This window comes from Equus przewalskii, chromosome 10, assembly GCF_037783145.1.
Source record: "Equus przewalskii isolate Varuska chromosome 10, EquPr2, whole genome shotgun sequence".
Taxonomy (NCBI): domain Eukaryota; kingdom Metazoa; phylum Chordata; class Mammalia; order Perissodactyla; family Equidae; genus Equus; species Equus przewalskii.
The window spans coordinates 38,388,229-38,407,285 of NC_091840.1; the positions used below are offsets into that span (position 1 = coordinate 38,388,229).

Consider the following 19,057-nt stretch of genomic DNA (forward strand, 5'->3'; position numbering starts at 1 on the left):
GTGGCCACAGGTAAGTCACCTAGTTCAAATCCTGCCCTCACCTTGACTGGCTGTGTGGCCTCGGGGGGTTTATTTAAACGAGTCTGTTTCCTCTCTATTACCATGAGCAGAAATACTGGCCAGTGCCTGGTACCAAGAAATAGCCCTGGGCTGGCCGAGCCAGACAGCCTGGGCTAGAATCCCAGCTTGGCCACTCAGTACTTAAGTGACCTTAGCAAACTTAGTTAACCTCTCTGTGCCTCAGATTCCCCAACCTGACATGGAAATGCTGGTACTGGTACCTAACCCAGCGTTGTTGTGGGGGTTCAATGACATAATACATCTAGAACATTTAGAAGGATGCCTGGCTCTTAGTCAGAGCGCAGTGAGTGTTGATTGCTACAACATCTCGATTGTCTGGGGATTCATTGGGACTGTGAAAGCACTTTGTAAATTTCCACGCTCTGGACCCATACAAGGTATTGATTTGTGCCTGGCCTCATCTCCCTCAGGGAGCAGGGATCAAGACCGCTCTCTGTCCCTCTAAAAGCTTTGCCTTAAGCCCTGTGCTCAGTAGGCGTGAATCAGGCGCCCTGCTTGGGCAGGCAGCCCTGCCTCAGTTTCCCTAGGAGCTTCAGCTGTGGCCACGCTGGGAGCAGAGGTAAGCAATTGGCCTCCTGGCCAGGCCCCAGTCTGCTGCATGGGCTCCCTGTCAGCACTTCCTGCAGAGGCTCAGTCAGCGTCTCTGGGGATGCCTGCAGTGCGCCCTCATGCCCTGGGGGGTCCACTGCGGGAGGCAGACTCCCCAAGATCCCTCCAGCTCTGACTTTGCAGGAATCCAGTCCTGCCAGGGGTCCAGAGACCTCGTGCGCCCCGCCCCCTCCAGCCGGAGGTCTCTGCTGGGGGACACCTCGGCAGAGGCAGAGGCGGCCACTTGCTGGGGCAGCGGGAAGAGCGGCGCGTGCGGCAGAGGGGGCTTTTCCCCCCTTCCGTAGTTTGCATTTACTTTTCCAACAGGTCAGCGAGCTGCGGAGCTAATTCAGAGAACTGCGGACTCAGAGAACCGCTCAGCGCCGCCTGTCAGTCCGCCATCAGGGCGCCCACCGGGAGAGGCAGCGCCGCCGCGCGTCCTGGAGGACGGAGGCCTAGGGGAGGCCGGCCCCGCTGAGCGAAGCCCCGCTGCCGCCCCGCGCCCGCGCATCCCCCGGCATCCGTGGTCACGGTCGCGGTCCAGCCCTCCCGGCGCCCGCAGGGAGCAGCGCGGGACGCCCATGCGCGCACACAGCTCCTGGCGCTGCTGGGGAGACCCGCACATCCTGGGTCAATCCCAGGTGGCACTCACAAGCTGGGAGACCTGGGACAGGTTCCTAACCTCTCTGAGCCTCAACTTCCTTATCTGTAAAATGGCACAGTAACAGTGCCTACTTCACAAGGCTCTTGGGAGGATATTAAAAGATTAACATGGGAAACACCTAGCCAGGGTGGGGGCCACAGTGAGTACTCCCTATGGCTGTAATTATGATGGAGAGGTTATAGGTCAGCATCCCCTGTCCAGAGTGGTCCAGTTCTCTGGGACTTCCATCTGGGGAGATAACACAGAGACATGTTACAGGATTATTCTCACTTTGTTGTCACAAATGCTTGGGCACCTACTGTGTGCCAGGCTGGGGGCTGGTGCTCAAACCAGGTTGAGATGACTTGAACAGAACACAGCCCCTCCCTGAAGGAGCTCATGAGTTTTGATGTGGAACGGAAAGGATTAACAGAGAAAGCAAGGAGGGGGCCCAGAAGAGCAGAGGGAGGCAGAGACTGGCTCTGATGCACCTAGGACAGCTTCTGAGGAGGTGGCACATGCAGGCACTGGACAGGGCGAGGAGACGCCCAAAGTGGGTGGGGAGTGATCTGGGAAGGTGGAGGGAGCCAAGCCTGCAGTGTTCCTGGTGCCAGACCATGGAGGGCCTTGAATGCCAAACCTGGGACCCAGGCTGTTCTGAGCAGTAGGTCAAGGGCATCTGACGCGCCAGCCTCACACCAGCAGGTAGGGTGCTAGCTCAGCAGCTCCTGCACTGCGAGGAGAGATGTGCCTGGTTTTGCAAAGCTTGATCATCTCCAGCTGAGGCAGAGCAGCGGGGTAAGGGTGGCTGGGAGAGGATTCTCTGTGCCCCAAAAGGCTGTGCCACAGTTTCCTTTAAATAACAAATCTCCTTGACCTCTTTTCTTTTAAAGGAAATATACTTGAAACGCAAGATGTGGCAGATTCTGCATCGAGCTCCTGGCCATAGTTTCTTTCTTTTTAAAAAAAAATGTTAGGGACGGCCTGGTTGTTCGGTGGTTAAGTTCGCACGTTCAGTTAAGTTCACACGTTCAGTTAAGTTCGCACGTTCTGCTTCGGCGGCCCGGGGTTCGCCAGTTCGGATCCTGGGTGCCGACATGGCACCACTTGGCAAGCCATGCTGTGGTAGGCATCCCACATATAAAGTAGAGGAAGATGGTACGGATGTTAGCTCAGGGCCAGTCTTCCTCAGCAAAAAGAGGAGGATTGGCAGCAGTTAGCTCAGGGCTAATCTTCCTCAAAAAAAAATTTTAAATTGTGGTAAAACACACATAACATAAAATTTAACGTCCTCGCCATTTTTAAGTGTATGGTTTCATAGTGTTAAGTACATTCATGTTGTTGTGCAACCGATCTCCAGAACTTTTCCGTCTTGCAAAACGAAACTCTATAGCCATTTAAAAATAACTCCCCATTTCTCCCTTCTCCTGGCCCCTGGCAACCACCATTCCACTCTGTCTTTCGAATTGGACCACTCTAGGGAGCTCATCTAAGTGGAATCGTGCAGTATTTGTCTTTTTGTGACTGGCTTATTTTACTTAGCATAATGTTTTCAAGATTCATCCCTGTTGTAACATATCAGAATTTCCTTCTTTTTAAAGTTGAATAATGCTCTATTATATGAATAGACCACATTTTGTTATCCATTCATCCGTCCCTGGACACTCGGGTTGCCTCCACCTCTTGGCTGTTGTGAATAATGCTGCTAAGAACACGAGCGTACAAAATATCCATTCTGGTTTCTGCTGTGCCATTTTTTTGGGTGTATACCCAGAAGCGAAATTGCTGGATCATATGGTAATTCTGTTAATTATCTCTTTAAGGAACTGCCATCCTATTTCTGGCCGTGGACTCTTAGATGTGGCAGGAACGTCAGAAACCACACACACCTGCTTCTGGACGGGGAAACGGGGATCCAGGGATCGGCCTTTCTATCTGCCTCTCGTGTGAGTTGGTGGCCCCGTGAGGACTAGAACTTGGGATGTGGGGTTCTCAGTGCCTGCCTCTGGCCCCTTTCAAGACTGCTGTGGGATGGGGATTCTGCCTGTGTCGGTGGTTGGGGACCAAGAGCCCAGAGAGGCAGGGGCTCCTGAAGTCACACAGCCCTACCGGGCAGGCAGGTAGGCAACCTCTCCTCCCAGTGGGTTCCAGCTTGCGGGGATCCGGGAGCCCTTCCCATTCCGAGCTTTAGTTCAGAGGCCCAGCAGGTGACGAGGATGCAGTTGGATGCTATGCAAAGAGCATGACACAGAGGCCCCAGACCTAGCTGTGTGGCCCCAGGCCAGTTCTTCTCTCTTTACCAGTTGGGAAGGGGGCAGTTGGTCTCTCGTGGCCCTTGCCCTCTGAGGAAGCCTCCATTTCCGGGGTGTGCTTACCGGCTCCCTCTGGTGGAGACACCAACAGTCTTCAGTTTGGACCGTGGCTTCCCATGCTCTGGGTTCTCTCTGTTTTACAGGTGGACAAACTGAGGCCCTGGGAGCAAGGAGCCCTGCAAAGAGGGTGGGAGAGAACCCAGGTACCCAGGCTCCCTGGACAGGAGCACCCCACACCTTTCCTCCCCTCCTCACCATGACAGGGAATGTATGGGTACCCCAGACCCTGTGCCGTTTGCTCCCAGGAGCCTCCCCCAGGAGTCAGCGTTGCTGGGGACCAGGGGGAACAGCTGTCCCAAACTCCTTCACCCTCCAGCTCTGGGGGAGGCCCTGTCTCCTTAGGGTCAGGCTGTCACCCTGAGCTCATGAAGGATGCATGAGGTTCAATATGTGAGCGAGACCCCGAGGCAGCTGGTCTATAATAAACTTCCCTCCCGCCCCGCTGGCCGGCACTGTAGAAACATTAGGTGGTGGCCAATATCACTTATTTATCACCGAGCACTCAGGCAGCTGTCCTGGGCTTCCGCCCAGAGCGCCCTCCTCCCTCTTGCCATCTACCAGGCCCCTCTCCTTCCCCGGGCCGCCTCCTCTCTGCTTCGGCCAGCTCTGTCCTGAACTGCCCATGCCCCCTGGGGGTCGTGCACAGAGGGCAGGCCCATCACAGCCACACAGCGGCACCTGGGATTGTCATTAGTACCCAACATTCCAGGAGCGGAAACTGCCTGTCAGAGAGGGTAAGAGCCTCACTCAAGGGCACACAGTTGGTAAGTGGCAGAGCCAGGACTGCACCCCGGTCGAGTGCATCGAATGTCCTGCTGAGTCCTTCTGCATCTCCCAGCCTGCTCAGAGCTGCCCTGGGGAGCGGGCAGGAGGAGCCTGGTTCCAGCAAGGTCGGTGACTGGGCGGGTGGCCCTGCTTCTGAAGCCAGCCTTGCTCATGGATGACGGAGACTGCAGGTCTGGTCTGAGATTGCAGGAGGGGCTCTGCTCCTAATGGCTCTGTGGCCTTGGACCAAGCACCCCGCTTCTCTGAGCTGCTGCTGCCCCATCCTGGCCCTGGGAATCAGAGCTGCGGGCTGTGAGCCCTGTGCCGTGACGCTGTGGGTCTGAGAAGCAGCCAGTGGCTACTGTGTTATCCTTGTCTTTAGAGCATGGTACTCTCAGGGGAAGAGAGAAACTTGACAGCTGGAACCTTCTGAAGGTCCTCCTTCACCCTGCAGATTCCAGAGGTGCTCAGCCCCTGCCTCCTCCAACCCCAGAACGCCCAGAGGAGGGGACAGTCAGCCAGCCCCTCTGTTCTCACTGTCATTGAGGTCAGAGTCAGAGGACCTTGAGGGAACTTCTAGTCTAGCCCCTGAGGCCCAGAGAGAGAAAGGGGCTGGCCCAAGGTCACACAGCAATGGGGAAGGTGTGTGGTCTTTGCTGGCCAGTACCATGCCTCTTGCCCTGTGCTGCTGGCAGTGGCTGCATGGGGCCTGGCTCAGTGGAGGGCCTGCAGATGTCTCGACCTTCTCCTGATGAACCCCTGCGGTAGGGGTCACAGGCAGAGTTCCCTCTCCCAGGATACCCCACGAAGTAGGGTGGGAAGACAGCAGGGAGGGATGGAAGAGGCTTCTGGAGGCCCAGAGAGCTGGCTTTGCTGGCCCAGGGGACAGAAGAGTCCCCACCATTCACCGAGTGCCAGGATGGGGCTGAAGGCCGGGCCAGGAGCAGGGAATTCAGATCTCAGTGAAGCGGGTATCCCGGCGCCTGGCATCATTGGGCTTCACCCTAACTACAGTCAAGGTTTCCATTTTCCAGTTGAAAAAAGAGGCTTAAGGAGGTTAAGTGGTTTTGCCAAGGCCGGGCTTCTTTGATTCTGCATCGAACCCAGCTCTCCCACCTTCAGAGTCCACACAGTCTCCCAGTGCCTGTCACCTCCAGCACGCACCTTCAGGCAGGCCCGGCCGGCTCAGGCCGTCTCCCTCAGGGCCTGCTGCACTCCTGGGCGGGGGCTGTGCTGTGCCTTATCCCAGTGCCCCGCACCCTCTGGGCTCTGGTCAGAGCCTGGCCACACTGGGTGGCCAGGCAGCCCCTGGCAGGTGGTGACGTCAGATTTAGCGCAAGGCCGTGCCATCGCCGCCCCGGGCTGCATCAGCAGCTGCCTGGCTGAATAATTCATCGGGCCTTGTTTACTCTTCCTGGCTGTCAGTGGCTCTCAAAACCCCACCACAGCTCCCTCCCAGGTCCAGCGGCGCTGGCCTCCACCCTTTTCTCCAATTTGGCCACCAGCAGGCTGTGCCAGGACGGGGCCGTGTGCACTGTCCATGAATTATTCAGGCCTCATTTGACTGGAGCCTGGCTGGATAGTGGGGCTGGAGGAGAGTCCGGGCCCTGCGGTCTGTCCCACTGGGGGCTCATGGAAGGAGCATGTGGGAGACAGAAATGGAGGCGTCTCCATCTCCATCTGAGCTGAACCCTGAGGCCCGTTGGATCCAGGTCACGTGCCTGCTGTGATCCCCAGGGGGCAGAGTGTACCTTGTGGGAATTCCCCAAGCTGGAAGCGCAGAGACCTGCACACCTCTCCCCGTGGGTGCTCGGGGCTGTGGTTGATTGCCAGGCTTACATCAGTCAGCAAGGGGATGACAATCCCGTGAGAGGGGCCAAGACCATGGCTCCGGAGTCAGACAGCCTGGGTGTAAATCTGCACCCTTCTACTTTGCAGCTGAGTAATGTTGGCAAGTTACTTAACCTCTCTGTGCTCAGTTTTTCATCTGTAAAATGGGGATAACCATCCTCACGGGATTGCTGTGCAGCGTGAGCAAGATCATACCTGTAACACACCGGAACGTCTTCAGTGTTCTACCGACACGCCACACCGTATCGTCACTGCTCCTTCATTCATTTGCCTCTCCCATCACCCTGAGGGCTTTTCGTAAGAAGCTACTGGGTCGTATTTTTCTCAGCAAAAGAAAATAGTTCTCTTCTCCAGGAATTGGTCCTGAGGTAGCTCCTACTAGATGCTGGGTAAACGCTCGTTGAGTGAATGAGTAAATGAAGGAGTGAAGAATCGCTCTCCGGAGACACAATGGGCTAATTTACGAGGCAGTGCATACGCTCCTTCTTGCTGGGAGTGCTGCACCAGGTCACAATTCACCAGGCGTTCCAGAGCGAGGATGGATGCCCTGGTTAGAAAGATGCTCGTTCAAGTTCCTCCCCTCTCATTAAGCTGCTGTGGTTCCAGGATTCAATGAATACATATGGGTCGTAGGAGTGGGTGGTGGTAATGGATGATGATGATGATAAAGGGGCTAAATCCTGTGACATGAGCTGGGGTGAGGGAGACAGAAGACACAGCTGATCCACTGGTCCAGCCCATCACATGTTATGCTCCTCGGGACAAGGAATTATGGCTTCTCCTCTGTACTTCTGGTGCCTGGCGCTCAGGACATGTGCGATAGAAGTTCCCTGAATGAATGAGTGTCCTTCATCCATAGACAATCAGGCAGACTCAGGACTTCCCCCTTCCCAGCCCAGCATGCAAACTCCTCGATCTGCCTAAACCAGCTTCTGTGGCCCTTCCACCTTGGACTTTGCCTCAGTTTCCCCAGCCAGGAAAATGGATCATGTGATTGCTCCCCTTCCCCCCGGTAGCCTCATCCAAACTGGGCCCGCTGGGCCCGCCTGACTGGAACCCTGGCCGTGAGGCTTCTGGCAACCACACACGTGGGATCCCACACCCACCCCGTGGAGCACTGATGAACTATTTTGAAATTTCTGTTGCTTTCAGAAAGACATCTTCCAAGATTTGAGACCAGGTGGTGCTGGTCTTTTTTTGGAGGCGCTAATTAATAATTTAACTTCATATCATGATAATTTTATCTTGTTGCAGTTTGTGGATTTGTGATTATCTCACCCATCCGGTGTCTGGTGCTTGGCACGGAGCATCTCTCCCGCTGTCTACCAGAGGAATGTGCTGTGGGGAGCATCTCTCAGCAGGGAGAGGGCCCAGGAGAGGCACCTGCCTGGAAGGTCTCCTGAACCTGTTTCCTTGGCTGGGCTCCTGCAGTTTGTGGACTGGACGGCCTTCTGGAATCTCTCAAGGGCTGCTTTGCCTGGGAACAGAGAGGGAGCCAGTGACTTTTCAGCTCGGGTCATCTTGGTTTCTGCAGAAATGGGTCTCAAGAGGAAGTCCAGTAACAGCGGGTCCCCACGGGAAGGGCCCTGAGAGAATGTCTCAGCTGGCCCCACCCCACCCCGCTCCGTCAGGGGAACTGAGGCTAGAAACATGGAGAGACTAGCTTAGGATTGGGGAGCAGCTGGTCACAGAGCCCATCATAGGACCTGGGTCTCTCCCTCCGTGGGAGATCTCCCATAGATCTCTCCCGGCCCATCCCTCACGCCCCCTCCCCTGAACAAAGAGACTGGGCATCTGGTGGGGAGTGGTCCGGGTGCATTTTGAATGGAGACAAAGGATGAGCATTCTGGCCCCCTTCTCCCGTGAGGGTTGGGGACCTGAGCACCCAACTTCCCTGCCTGCTGGCAGGGGAGAGTGGGGGATAAGCCAGAAGGGGACTGGTGGGCATGGCTGGGCACCCTCCTGGCCCTTTCTTGGCCTCATGTTCTTCATATCAGGCAGGTGATGCTGGCAACCTGTTGTCCAGAAGTGGGCGTGACTTAGAGTTAACTGACGTGGAAGAGACAGCAGCACTAGGACCAGGGCCTAGGAATGTTCTGGATTTAAAACATTTGGGCATTTGAGAGAGGGCGATGCGGCTGGAACAGGAAGCAGGGGCCAGGCTCTAGAGGGCCACTATTGATGTCATCTTCAGTCTCTGTCGGATTGGAAGCCAGGAGTGACTTGACCACTTAGGTGACACCCTTGGCCTCTAGGGGCTTCAGTTAATTCTCCTGCATACCAGGGAGAGAGCTCAGGAAGGATGTTAGAAACACTGTCTGTGTCCTGGCTGGGCACAGGGCTCTGCTGGGTCACCTCTGATGGCTGGACAGGGCTATGGAGCTGCGTGTGTGTGTGTGTGTGTATTCTGGGCTCCTCCTCTCTGTCCACCTGGGGTCTCAGTTTCACCTCCAGCCAAAGCTGGACTGGTGACCAGGCCCTGGGTTGGCTTCGGCCCCTGCTAATGAGATGCTAATACAGAAGACCAGATTGGCTATGGCATCAAAGTGTTTGGGGATCCTCCTGACAGCTTGAGAAGCCCCCTAGCCACTCTGGGCAGCTTGAGCTCTGAGCTGGGATGTTCTCCTAGCAATTGTCCCTGTCACTTCTCATTACAGCTGATGCCCACAGTACCTGCCAGAGGCTGCGGGGCACAACTGGCCATGTTCTCTCCCAGAGCCCCCAGGGAAGCTGGTGCCTGGCCTGGCGCGGTCCCTGAGGACTCCGGAGTCTTTGGTGGTGCCAGGATCAGGTCTTGTCTGATCTGGATCCCTTTGGCTGCAGCCTGAGTGCAGGATCTCACAGGGACCACTCACGCTCAGAACGGCGCAGTGACCTTTCTTTGCTTTGATTTCTCCATCCAGGGCCTGCGACACTTTGTGTTCAGACAAGTCTAAGCTGTGACACAAGCTTTCTCCCCTGGATGCTTAGAATTCAAGAACCTCAGAAGGTCAGAGCTGAGCAATTCTTACTGATCAGCAGATGGAGGGCATTATTTCAGCATTTGTTTTTGGTTTGCCTGAAAAAGTGTCCAAATAATGTATCTGCAAATTGAAAAAAAATTTAAAATCCAGGAAGGTTTGTAATAAACTCAGAGCCCATCCTGTTTGCTGTTTACCTTCAAATTTCTAAATAATATGCGTATGATGCCGTTACTTGCTTTATGAGTTTTACACATCACCTATTGGCTTCCTGATATGGTAGACAAGGATTTTTCTGTTACCCACCCCACCCCGGTCCCTTCCTCTTTATGTAGTTATATTGCACTTTGTGGTCGAATCTAGAACATCAGTATGGCTACGTATACGTGAGTCAAGTAATGGACTGTGACTTTGTTTTCTTTCTCATAACATTTTTTTTTTCTGGTGTGGCAAAGTCAGTGCTCCTCCGACAGCTGTCTGTCTCCTATGTGTCCCACCTTCCCTTCCAGTCACGTCAGGGTCGTGAGCCTGGAGTTATCCCTTTGGCTACATCAGCTGAGAGGCTGTGAGCAGCGTCTTCCATCTCTCTCCTTCCTGGCAAGGAGACTGCAGCCTGTGGTTCCATGTCTGCGAATATAAAACGGAGGACAGGCCTGGGCAGTACCGGAGCGCGATGTGAGGGGGAAATACACTCTATTGCCTGTTGTGACGTTTGGTATTAACCATGTGAAAAAATAGACCCAGAGGTACGACTCAGCTCAGGTTTCCAACTGAATCATTTTCTTAAAGTTTTCCCAGCGGGTGTGTCCCATCCGCCATGCCATTATTAGTAGTATTTTGTTCCCAAGCGTTGTCTTACATCAGCTTGTCTGTCGATCCCTCCTTTTTCTCTGGATTCTTCCCTCCTGGAGCCCTGACTTTCCTCTTTCACTCTCCGGGCCTGCTGCAACGTTTCCATCCTGGGCACTTCCTCCGCCGGTCTCCGTGTGGATGCTCCAGTTTCCTGGATTCTGTTTTCTTGGTTTCTTCCCACTTTTGCTGGAGCGTATCCTCTGGTAGTTTACTACTTACTAGAATGTGCAAAATGAATTTTCTGAATCCTTACATATCTAAAAAAATTTATGTAGTCAACTTATATCTTTTTTTTTTTATGAGGAAGATTAGCCCTGAGCTAACATCTGCTGCCAATCCTCCTCTTTTTGCTGAGGAAGACTGGCCCTGAGATAACATCCGTGCCCATCTTCCTCTACTTTATATGTGGGACGCCTGCCACAGCATGGCTTGCCAAGCGGTGCCATGTCCGCACCCGGGATCTGAACCAGTGAACCCTGGGCCACAGAGAAGTGGAACGTGCGAACTTAACTGCTGCTCAACTGGGCCGGCCGCAGTCAACTTATATCTTAATTGCATGTCTAGGTTTAGAATTCTGTATTGAAAACAGTTTCCCTCAAGAATTTAAAAGGCACTGCTTCACTGTGATCGAGTATCCAGTGTTGCTCGGGAGAATTCTTACAGCCACCCTGGTTCATGTTCCTTTGTATGAAACTGCTTTTTCTTGCTGGAAGCTTTTAGGATCACCCCTTTGTCCATATGTTCTGACATTTTACGATAATACATCTTGGGGTGGATCTCTCTATTGTTCTGGGTACTTGGTAGGCTCTTTAATCTGGAGGTTCGTATCTTCGCGTGCTGCGAAATTTACTTGCATTATTTGTTTGAGAATTCCCTGCCTTCTATTTTCTCTGTCAATTGAGTACCAGCTCCTGGGCGGATATAGTCATGCGTTGCTTAACGACGGGGTACGTCCTGAGAAATGTGTTATGAGGCGATTTTGTCATTGTGTGAACATATAGAGTGTACTTAGACAAACCTAGGTGGTACAGCCCACGACACACCCAGCTATATGGTACAAATCTTATGGGACCACCATTGTATATGCGGCCCATCGTTGACCTAAACGTCCTTATGGAGTGTGTGACTGTACTTGTGTCACCCATGGCTACGATAATGCTACGTAACAAACTAACCTAAAACTCAGTGGCTTAAAATGCAATCACTTATTCTCATGGATCTGTGGCTGCGAGTCACCGATTTAGGCTGAACTTGGTTGAGTGGCTAACGTGGATGGGGCTTCCGCATGTATCTAGGAGTAGGCTAGGGGATGGTTCATCAAGATGGGATTGACTGGGGGAGTTTAGCTCTGCTCCAAGTGTCTCTCTTTCTCACTGTGGGACCACTGGGCTAGCCCAGGCATGTTCTTCTCATGGAGATGAGATGAAGCCGAGATGAGATGAGATGGCAGAGAAGCAAGAACCAAATCACATGAACGCTCTCAAGCCTTGGGTCACATTCCCCTATTAACATCCAGTGGCCTGAAGAAAATCAGTTGGCGGAACCTAAAGTCAGGAGCCCTCTTTAGTTGGGGGAACTGCAAATCCACATGGCAAGAGGTTTGGATATTGGGATAAGTAAAGAATCAGGGCAATCAACACAATCTACCAGAATCCTTTCAGTAGTGTATTTTTTCTTATTTTTCTATGTTTGCCACATTGATCTGCTTTCTAGAAGATTTTGTTGACACTATTTTACCATATGTGTTGTGTATTTTATTTCGAATTTTTAATTTTCTAGAGCTGTTACCCCACCAGCTTTGTTTTTGCCCATCACCCAGAAAGCCAAAGACTGAGATGGCAAGATTGCAGCAGAGAGAGGGTTTAATCATGAGGCAGCCAAGTGAGGAAGCGAGAGAATGAGTCTCAAATCCACTTCCCTGAAAATGGGGACTTGGGGATATTTATGGGGTATGGGGGCAAGGTGGTCTGAAATGCAGAGATGGATGATTGGAGGTGGGGAGAGGTGAGGTAATTGATGTGCACAAGCGTAGTCAGACTCTGTGCCTCTTCGTAGGACTCCTGTTCACAAAATGGTGGCATTAGCATGATCTGAGGGGGCAGTTTTTAGCCTTTTGATGTCAAAAGTTTACCTATTGGACATATCCTTGGGCCCAGTTGATGAGCTGGTGGTCTCAACCAGCCTGGAGTGGCCAAAGAGTTCTAATTCCTGAAAAACAGCTCACATACCCATTACCGTGGTGACCCAGGCCCCAGGGAGATGTTATCTCTAGGAACCTAGTGGGAGTCAGATAGCACATTGCCTAAACAGCGTGGTTAACAATGGGTGGGTTAAACAGCTAAAAGCTATAATCAGTCATTGCAAAAAGGAAAAAACTTTAGTTCCTAGCTGCTTACTCATCAATGGCTAACTGTTGGCTGGTTTCAGAGCCCTTTCTTATCCACTATTTTTTCCTTTTTCATAGCATCCTATTCTTATTTTATGAATGCAGTATATTTTCTATCTCTTAGAACATTTCTTAGAGTTTTTTGTAAGGTTTTGTGGGCTTTTTGTTTTTTGAAATTCTTTCCATGATCTCTTTCTCCCCTGGGTCGTCCACCCGACTTAGCGTGCTCCATCTCCTTCCTGGTGGAAGAGCCCATGGCGTGGTGGTCTCGAGTGTGGCTGACTGACTAGATGGCTTTCCTTGCCCTTGGCTCCTTTCTTCCTCAGAGTCCTCGTCTGTAAAATGGGAACAGAAATAGCAGCCTGCCTCATGGAGTTGTCGGGAGGATTAGAAAAGTCACTACACAGGAAGCCGCTGGAGCGGCCCTTCCACACGGCTCAGAGCTTTTAGTTTTCCACCTCGGGATCTCTTCTCAAATAAGTGTGTGGTGCCAAAAAGCATATGGGAAGTTTTGTATCTCGGGGTGATGCGTGTGGAGGGCGGACTCGCGTGTAGAGGGTCGAGTGGGGCGCCTGCTCTTACAATTGGACATCATATTGGCATTTTAAGCCTTTTTTTTCCCTCTACTCAGGGCAATTTTTTTCCCATAAAGATGGCAGTGAGGAGTTCCATGACTCATGGGGGCACAGAGCCTAGGGCTCACAGTGGTTTCTGTTTAGACTTCCTTCCACTCAATCCCCTTGTTTCCAGCTCCGGGGTCACTCTGACCTCCACGTGCTGCTGCCTGAGCCCCTCAGGGTTTGCTATCATTTTAGGGGTTCTAGGAGAGAAAGGCGACATAGGAGTCAACGCTCTGCTTTCAGACTGTTTGAGCTACAGAACCTCTGGTTCAAGCGACCCTCTCCTTGGCAGCCACGTGTAGAGCAGAGGGAAGGACAACTGTCCAGCAGGGGATGGAGAGCCCCGATAACCGCCCCCCCCCCAGCCTCCCTCTGAGACGCTGCTTCTCCAGCACTCAGTGTGAAAACCCAGAGGCACAATGGCCCCTGCCCTCATTTTCCAGATGGCCAAGCCCAGGCGAAGAGAGGAGAGAGGAGCTTGGCCTCTGACTCCCGGTTCATGCTCTCCCTTCCACGCTCTGTTTCCTCTGAATAGCGGGTACGGTGGCTGATTTTCACTTCCCTGTTTTAAAAAGTTAAGGATGAAGTCTAAACTTCCTCCCCACAAACTCCTTCTGGGTCTAGTTTCTCTGGTTCTATCTTGACATTCTATTTTCATTCCTGCCACCTCTGGGGATAATGACAAGGGGCACGTAATTGCTACCTGCTGGAGAAAGCAGCCCTCCCTTTATTTGTCCTAAAATCTTCTCTTCCCCTAGTGTGCCCGCCACCAGCTCTGTGATCTGAGCTCCTGCTCAAACCCTTCAGGAGGCTTCATCCCAGTCAGCAAAACTCCTGCCCCTCAACCCACACCCCCCAGATTTTAGCAGCCTCCCAGGTCATGGGTTCTAACGGCCAGTCGGGGTGGAGAACACCCCATGCTTCCATTTCTGTCTCTCCAGGGCAAAATTCTATCTTCTTTCAAGGTTCAGCACAAGTGCCACCTTTTCAAAGAAGTCTTGCCTTAAGTAAGTCACTTGATCTTTTGAGCTTCATTTATTCATCTATAAAATGGGAGGCGTGGGGTCTCCCTTCCTGGGTTTTGGGGAAGATTAAATATGCTAACGTAAGACCTGGCACAGTGCTGGTCACGCACACAAAACGTGGCTCAATAACTTTTAGTGACTAGTATTGTGTGTGCATCTGTTGTAAAAACATCCCATTCTGTCTTTTGATGTGTGTCTAATTTCTCCACTGGAGGGGTGGGTCTCAGCTCTGACTGCACGTTACAATCACCTGGGGGCTTTTTAAAAATCTGGTTGCCTGGGCACCATTTCCCATCAATTGACGGTGAATCTCTAGGGATGGGGCCCAGGTGCTGGTGTTTTAAAACCCTTCCAGGCCCTGGATTCTATCAGATAACCAGGGATGGGAACGCTGAGTTGGCCCATGAGCTGCCTGAGGGCAAAGACCAGGCATTGCCCATTTTTATTTCTGTGATCTTGTGATTTATAAGAAGAAATATATATTTGATCTTTGTGCTGGTTTCTGGCACGGAGCTCCCAAACCTTTGTAATTTCCTAAGTGATGAAATCATAAAAGTGTCTTCTGTTATGTTAATGAGATGACTTTTGGAAAGCCCCTAGGTCACCTAAGGATGTAGCTGGTCCCCAGAGGAGCCAATGGTGGGGTTAGAGGGTTGGCGCTTCGGTTCCCCCTGCGCCCGCTGTGGCGCTGTCCATGGTGTGCACTGCTGTGTGGCGTGCCTGTTGGTTGCTGCTGTGTTGAGTGTGTGCTGTGACTTCAGAGGCCTCGAGCTCCTCAGACCCTCCTCCTTAGCCATCCGGAGTCCTGCTGCCTGGCTGGGAGTTCAGGGACTCAAGTAGCTGCCCCTTCCCAAGAAAGGGCCTGGAGGGAGCCTCCTCTCCCCAGGGCCTGGGCCCCAGTGTCCCATGGGGATGCCTCTCTGACCGGCACCCCACGCTTTCCCTCTCCCTGGTTCTGCTGCCCCCACCACAGTGGCTTCTTGCCAGAGAAGAAGAAGCAGGCAATGTGCACAGGAGGCTGCCTGTGGCTTTGCCTGCCCCGGCCCCCTCTCCACCCTGTGCCTGCTGCGCCTTCCCGTCTGCCAGGCTCGGCTTCTGCAGGAAATTTCCCTGGGCACCTTTACTCCCGGCTGTGTGCTAATTGCTTAGTCTCCAGCCTCCCCATCCACCTCGGCGCTGGGGACAGGGTCACCTTGCCTTATACTTTACCGCTGTCTGGATAGGAGGTAGGAGGGGCAGCCAGGGGCCCGGGGAGAGGGTGGAGGGGTGCCCAAGCCAGGACTCTGGCCACCACGAGGAGGACGTTAGATATGAAAGGCAAAATACCCAGACCTGGCCCTCACTGCCCTTCTTCCTCCGCTCCTGCATCTAGACGCACAGAGGACTCATCTCAGCGCTTAAGGTCCGTGAAAAGAGATGACTCCACAGTCTCCCAAGACCTGTAGGAGACGTGCCAAGTCTGTTTCAGGTGAGGGGAAGGGTCTTTTCCAGGGGAGAGCATGAAGTCGAGGGGTGCTGGCCTGGAGGGGCAGAGACTCACCTGCTCAGAGGCAGGGGAATGGCTTCGGTGGGCAAGGTCTTTTCTTCATGTTGCCTCTTGTTAGTGACAGTACAGCTTTATCCTCTCCCTCAAATGAGAGGTTCCTCGTTCCCCAAACTAGCCCCCCACTCACACTCTCCCTACTCCTGCTCCCGTTTTCAGGCATTTTATCCATGGATAAAAATAGCTTCTTCTGGCATCCTTGGCTATTGTCTTATTGTACCGATGGTAAACTGAGCCCCAAGGCAGGAATTCTTTTTTTCAAGGGCACAATGGTCTTCATTCTAGTCCTGACTCTGTGATCCTTGCACTGTGTGACCCTGGGCACATCCTTGCTCTCTTCTGTTTTGGTTTCTTTACCTATAAAAGAATCAGACTTTGCAGGAATCCCCTACTCCAGTGTGGTGTGTCACAGTGGGGTTCCAGAGTTTTCCCGTCCAGGAACTCAGGGCTCCTGGGTCATCAACCTCACAGTAAAGGAACTTCTTCCAAGGGAGGCTCAGGGATAATCAGAGGCCCTGGTGGTGACAGAGGGCTGTGGTCGGGGGAGAGGCAGCTTCCTGACCTCGACCTCCATCTCGAAAGACAAACCAGATGGCAGAGGTGGGAGCGTCAGAGTGACCGAGTCAGAACTTCTCAGGAGTGAAGAGACTGCCCAAGCCAGGGCGGGGCCCACCAGACTGTGAGACCCTGAGGGCATGTCTGGTTCATCTCTGTCTCTCTGGTTCTTCACATTCTGTCTCCTCAGAGCAGATGCTTGGTGAGTATTTGTTAAACAAATGAATAACTGAACAGAAAAGAGAGGATAAAGTTGGTTAGATAGCAAAGCGAGGAAAGAGGGGGGATCTCGCTTGCTGGGCCAAGTGGAAAGAAGGAGAAGAATTGGGAGAAAATGACAAGTTAGGATAAGGCTCAGTTATGCCATGGTAACAAAGAAGTGCAAATCGCAGTGGCTTAGAGCAACACTTCCTCCCTCTAGCACGTGCCTACAGGGGCTGACAGTGAGACTTTTCTCGTCACAGTCGCTTAAGCACCTCGGATGATGGAGCAGCCACCATCTGACATCCCCAGTCACTGTGTTGGAGAGAAGAGAACATTGAGGTCTCACACCAGCAATTAAATAGTCAGCCTGAAAGCCACACTCTTACTCATGGCCCCTTGGCCAGGACTACTCACGTGGTACCTCCAACAGCAGAGGACCAGGAAATGCAATCTTCCCACGTGTGAGGAAGACAGAGAGAGGGAAATACTTGGTGAACAGTGCTAATGAGAGAGATTAAAGAGTCAGCCATAGAGAGCTGAAAGGGCTGGGGGGCAGCTGACGTTCCAGATCTTCTCTGACCCACATCCCAGAGCTCCAAGCCTGTGGGTGGTGCTCCTTTAAAGATCATAAAGTCATAAACTGGCCCCTGGAAGAGAAAGAGAGAAGGTAGGCTGCAAGTGAATCGAATTGAGCACCAGCTATGTGCCAGGCTATGCTGAGCACTGGGAATATAAAACGAACACAGTCCCCGCCCTGATGGAGCCCACAGTTGCATAAGAAACAGTGACGCATGAAATAACATGAGGATTTGATATCCTAGATCCAAGCGGGCAACTGACCAGCCGAGGAAAGAGGAGGCAGTATGGTCTGTAGCTGCACTTGGTGGTTGCTGTATTTTTTCCTATTGCTTCGAGGTTGGGGCTGCCCAACAAAGTCTCAGGCCAGTGCAATTACCTGGTTTCTGGTTCCTGCCTTTACCTTCACTCATGCCCCTGCAAGGTTAGGAGCCTCTGTAAATGGATCCATTCTTGGGGGAGAACCAAAGACTTGCCCCAAAGTCTTCAGAGTTCATTAATGTTGTCTCAACGATTGTGTCCTCTTATTAACTGGAATGTTTCATTTCAATTTTCACAGACATTTTCTTGGTGACATTGTGCTATTCGTGTTCTGAGCTCCTCAATCCAGTCAATAAAAAGCCAAAAATTAGAGAGAGAGAGGGAGAGAAGGAAAAGAGAGGGAGCTAGGGAAGACTGGACCCCTTTGTTTTGGTAAGATGGGTTTGCTTTTCAACCATTCGGAGGAAAATCCCCCCCTCACCAAATCTGGCTTTGTGCAGTTTGACTTGAATTAGGAAAATCAAAGGGCTTGGGGCAGCAAAACTTGAGTTAATACCAAATGTAACAGAGTCAGAAGAAGGGAGATAAAGAGAGAAATTACACATATCTGCTCACTTATGATTGACGGCTTCACCAGAATCACAGCTGCCAGCAGTCCAATCCTTTAATGGCCCCTCGCTGCCTTCAGAATGAAGTCTGGAGCCCTTAGCTTGGGATGAAAGGCCCCTGGTGGAATGTCTTCATGCTGCCTTTCCCTCTAGCTGCCCTTTCTCTTTGACACCCACCCGCACCCCACATTCTAGTTCTAGGCTGCATTTCTTACACTCACCCAAACGTGGCTTGTGCCTCAGTGCCTTTGCATTCACTGATCCCTCTGCCTGGGATGCCCTGCCAGTTCCCTACTTGGAAAATTCCTCCCGTGGCTCAAGCATCTCCTACCCCTTCAGCCTCTGTCTAGGCCCCGCCCCTATTCCCTGTGCGGTCTCCTTTGTGCCTCCACCGTCTCTTGTACGAATTTTCGTCCCAGTCCTTATGGCACTGACAGTTGTTTCCTTGCAGGTCTCCGCAACCAGGCTGTGGAACCCCAGATGGCAGTTATGGCGTCTTATTCCTTTTTCTATCTGCTGTGCTGAGCAGGGGGCCTAGCACATGGCAGGGTCTCGGCATACATTTATGGAATAAATTGAGTGAATGCATGAGTAAATGAATGAATGAATTGGAGAGCCTCTGAAGGGGCACTGAGTGTAAGCTTCCACTCAAAACCAGAATTCCTTCTACAGCAGGAGTCAACAAACTACCGCCCGTGGACGAATCCTGCCGGGTGCCTCTTTGTTTGAATAAAGTTTTATTGCAACACAGCTGCGTCCGTTCATTGGTGAATTACTCGCAGCCACTTTTGGAGAAGAGCAACAGAGTTGAGTGGTTGGCATCGTATGGTCCTCAAAGGCTACAGGATGTCGTATCTGGCTCTTTACAGAAAAGTTTGCCTACCTCTGTTTCGTAGCATTGGCTCCTAGTCTTTTTTGGATTAGAGACACCTTTGAGAGTTTGATAAAAAGCTTTGAAATTGAGTATATGCACACACATAGAACATTTTGCATTCACTTACGTGAGGATCAATGAGCCCTTGAATCTGATGCATCAGTCCCCTAGGGATCCAGGGGCGCCAGGTTAAAAATTCTGTTGCCCAAGGCTAGTGAGACTAGAGCTGAGAAAGTGATGGAGAACGTAGTAGGAGAAAAAGTAAAAAAGTTAAGAGATACTCTGAAAAAATA

The 19,057-nt window shown here is 52.1% G+C and overlaps 2 long non-coding RNA genes across 2 annotated transcripts; both read left to right on the plus strand.

Moving 5' to 3' along the window:
- The first annotated feature begins 285 nt into the window (after nucleotides 1-285).
- On the plus strand, nucleotides 286-9,590 carry LOC139073936 (uncharacterized). Its single transcript, XR_011523136.1, has 3 exons — nucleotides 286-640; nucleotides 997-3,258; nucleotides 9,204-9,590. It is a non-coding gene; the product is annotated as an uncharacterized lncRNA (long non-coding RNA).
- A 37-nt stretch (nucleotides 9,591-9,627) lies between these two features.
- LOC139073937 (uncharacterized) lies at nucleotides 9,628-18,640 on the plus strand. Its single transcript, XR_011523137.1, has 2 exons — nucleotides 9,628-14,125; nucleotides 15,516-18,640. It is a non-coding gene; the product is annotated as an uncharacterized lncRNA (long non-coding RNA).
- Nucleotides 18,641-19,057: the final 417 nt, after the last annotated feature.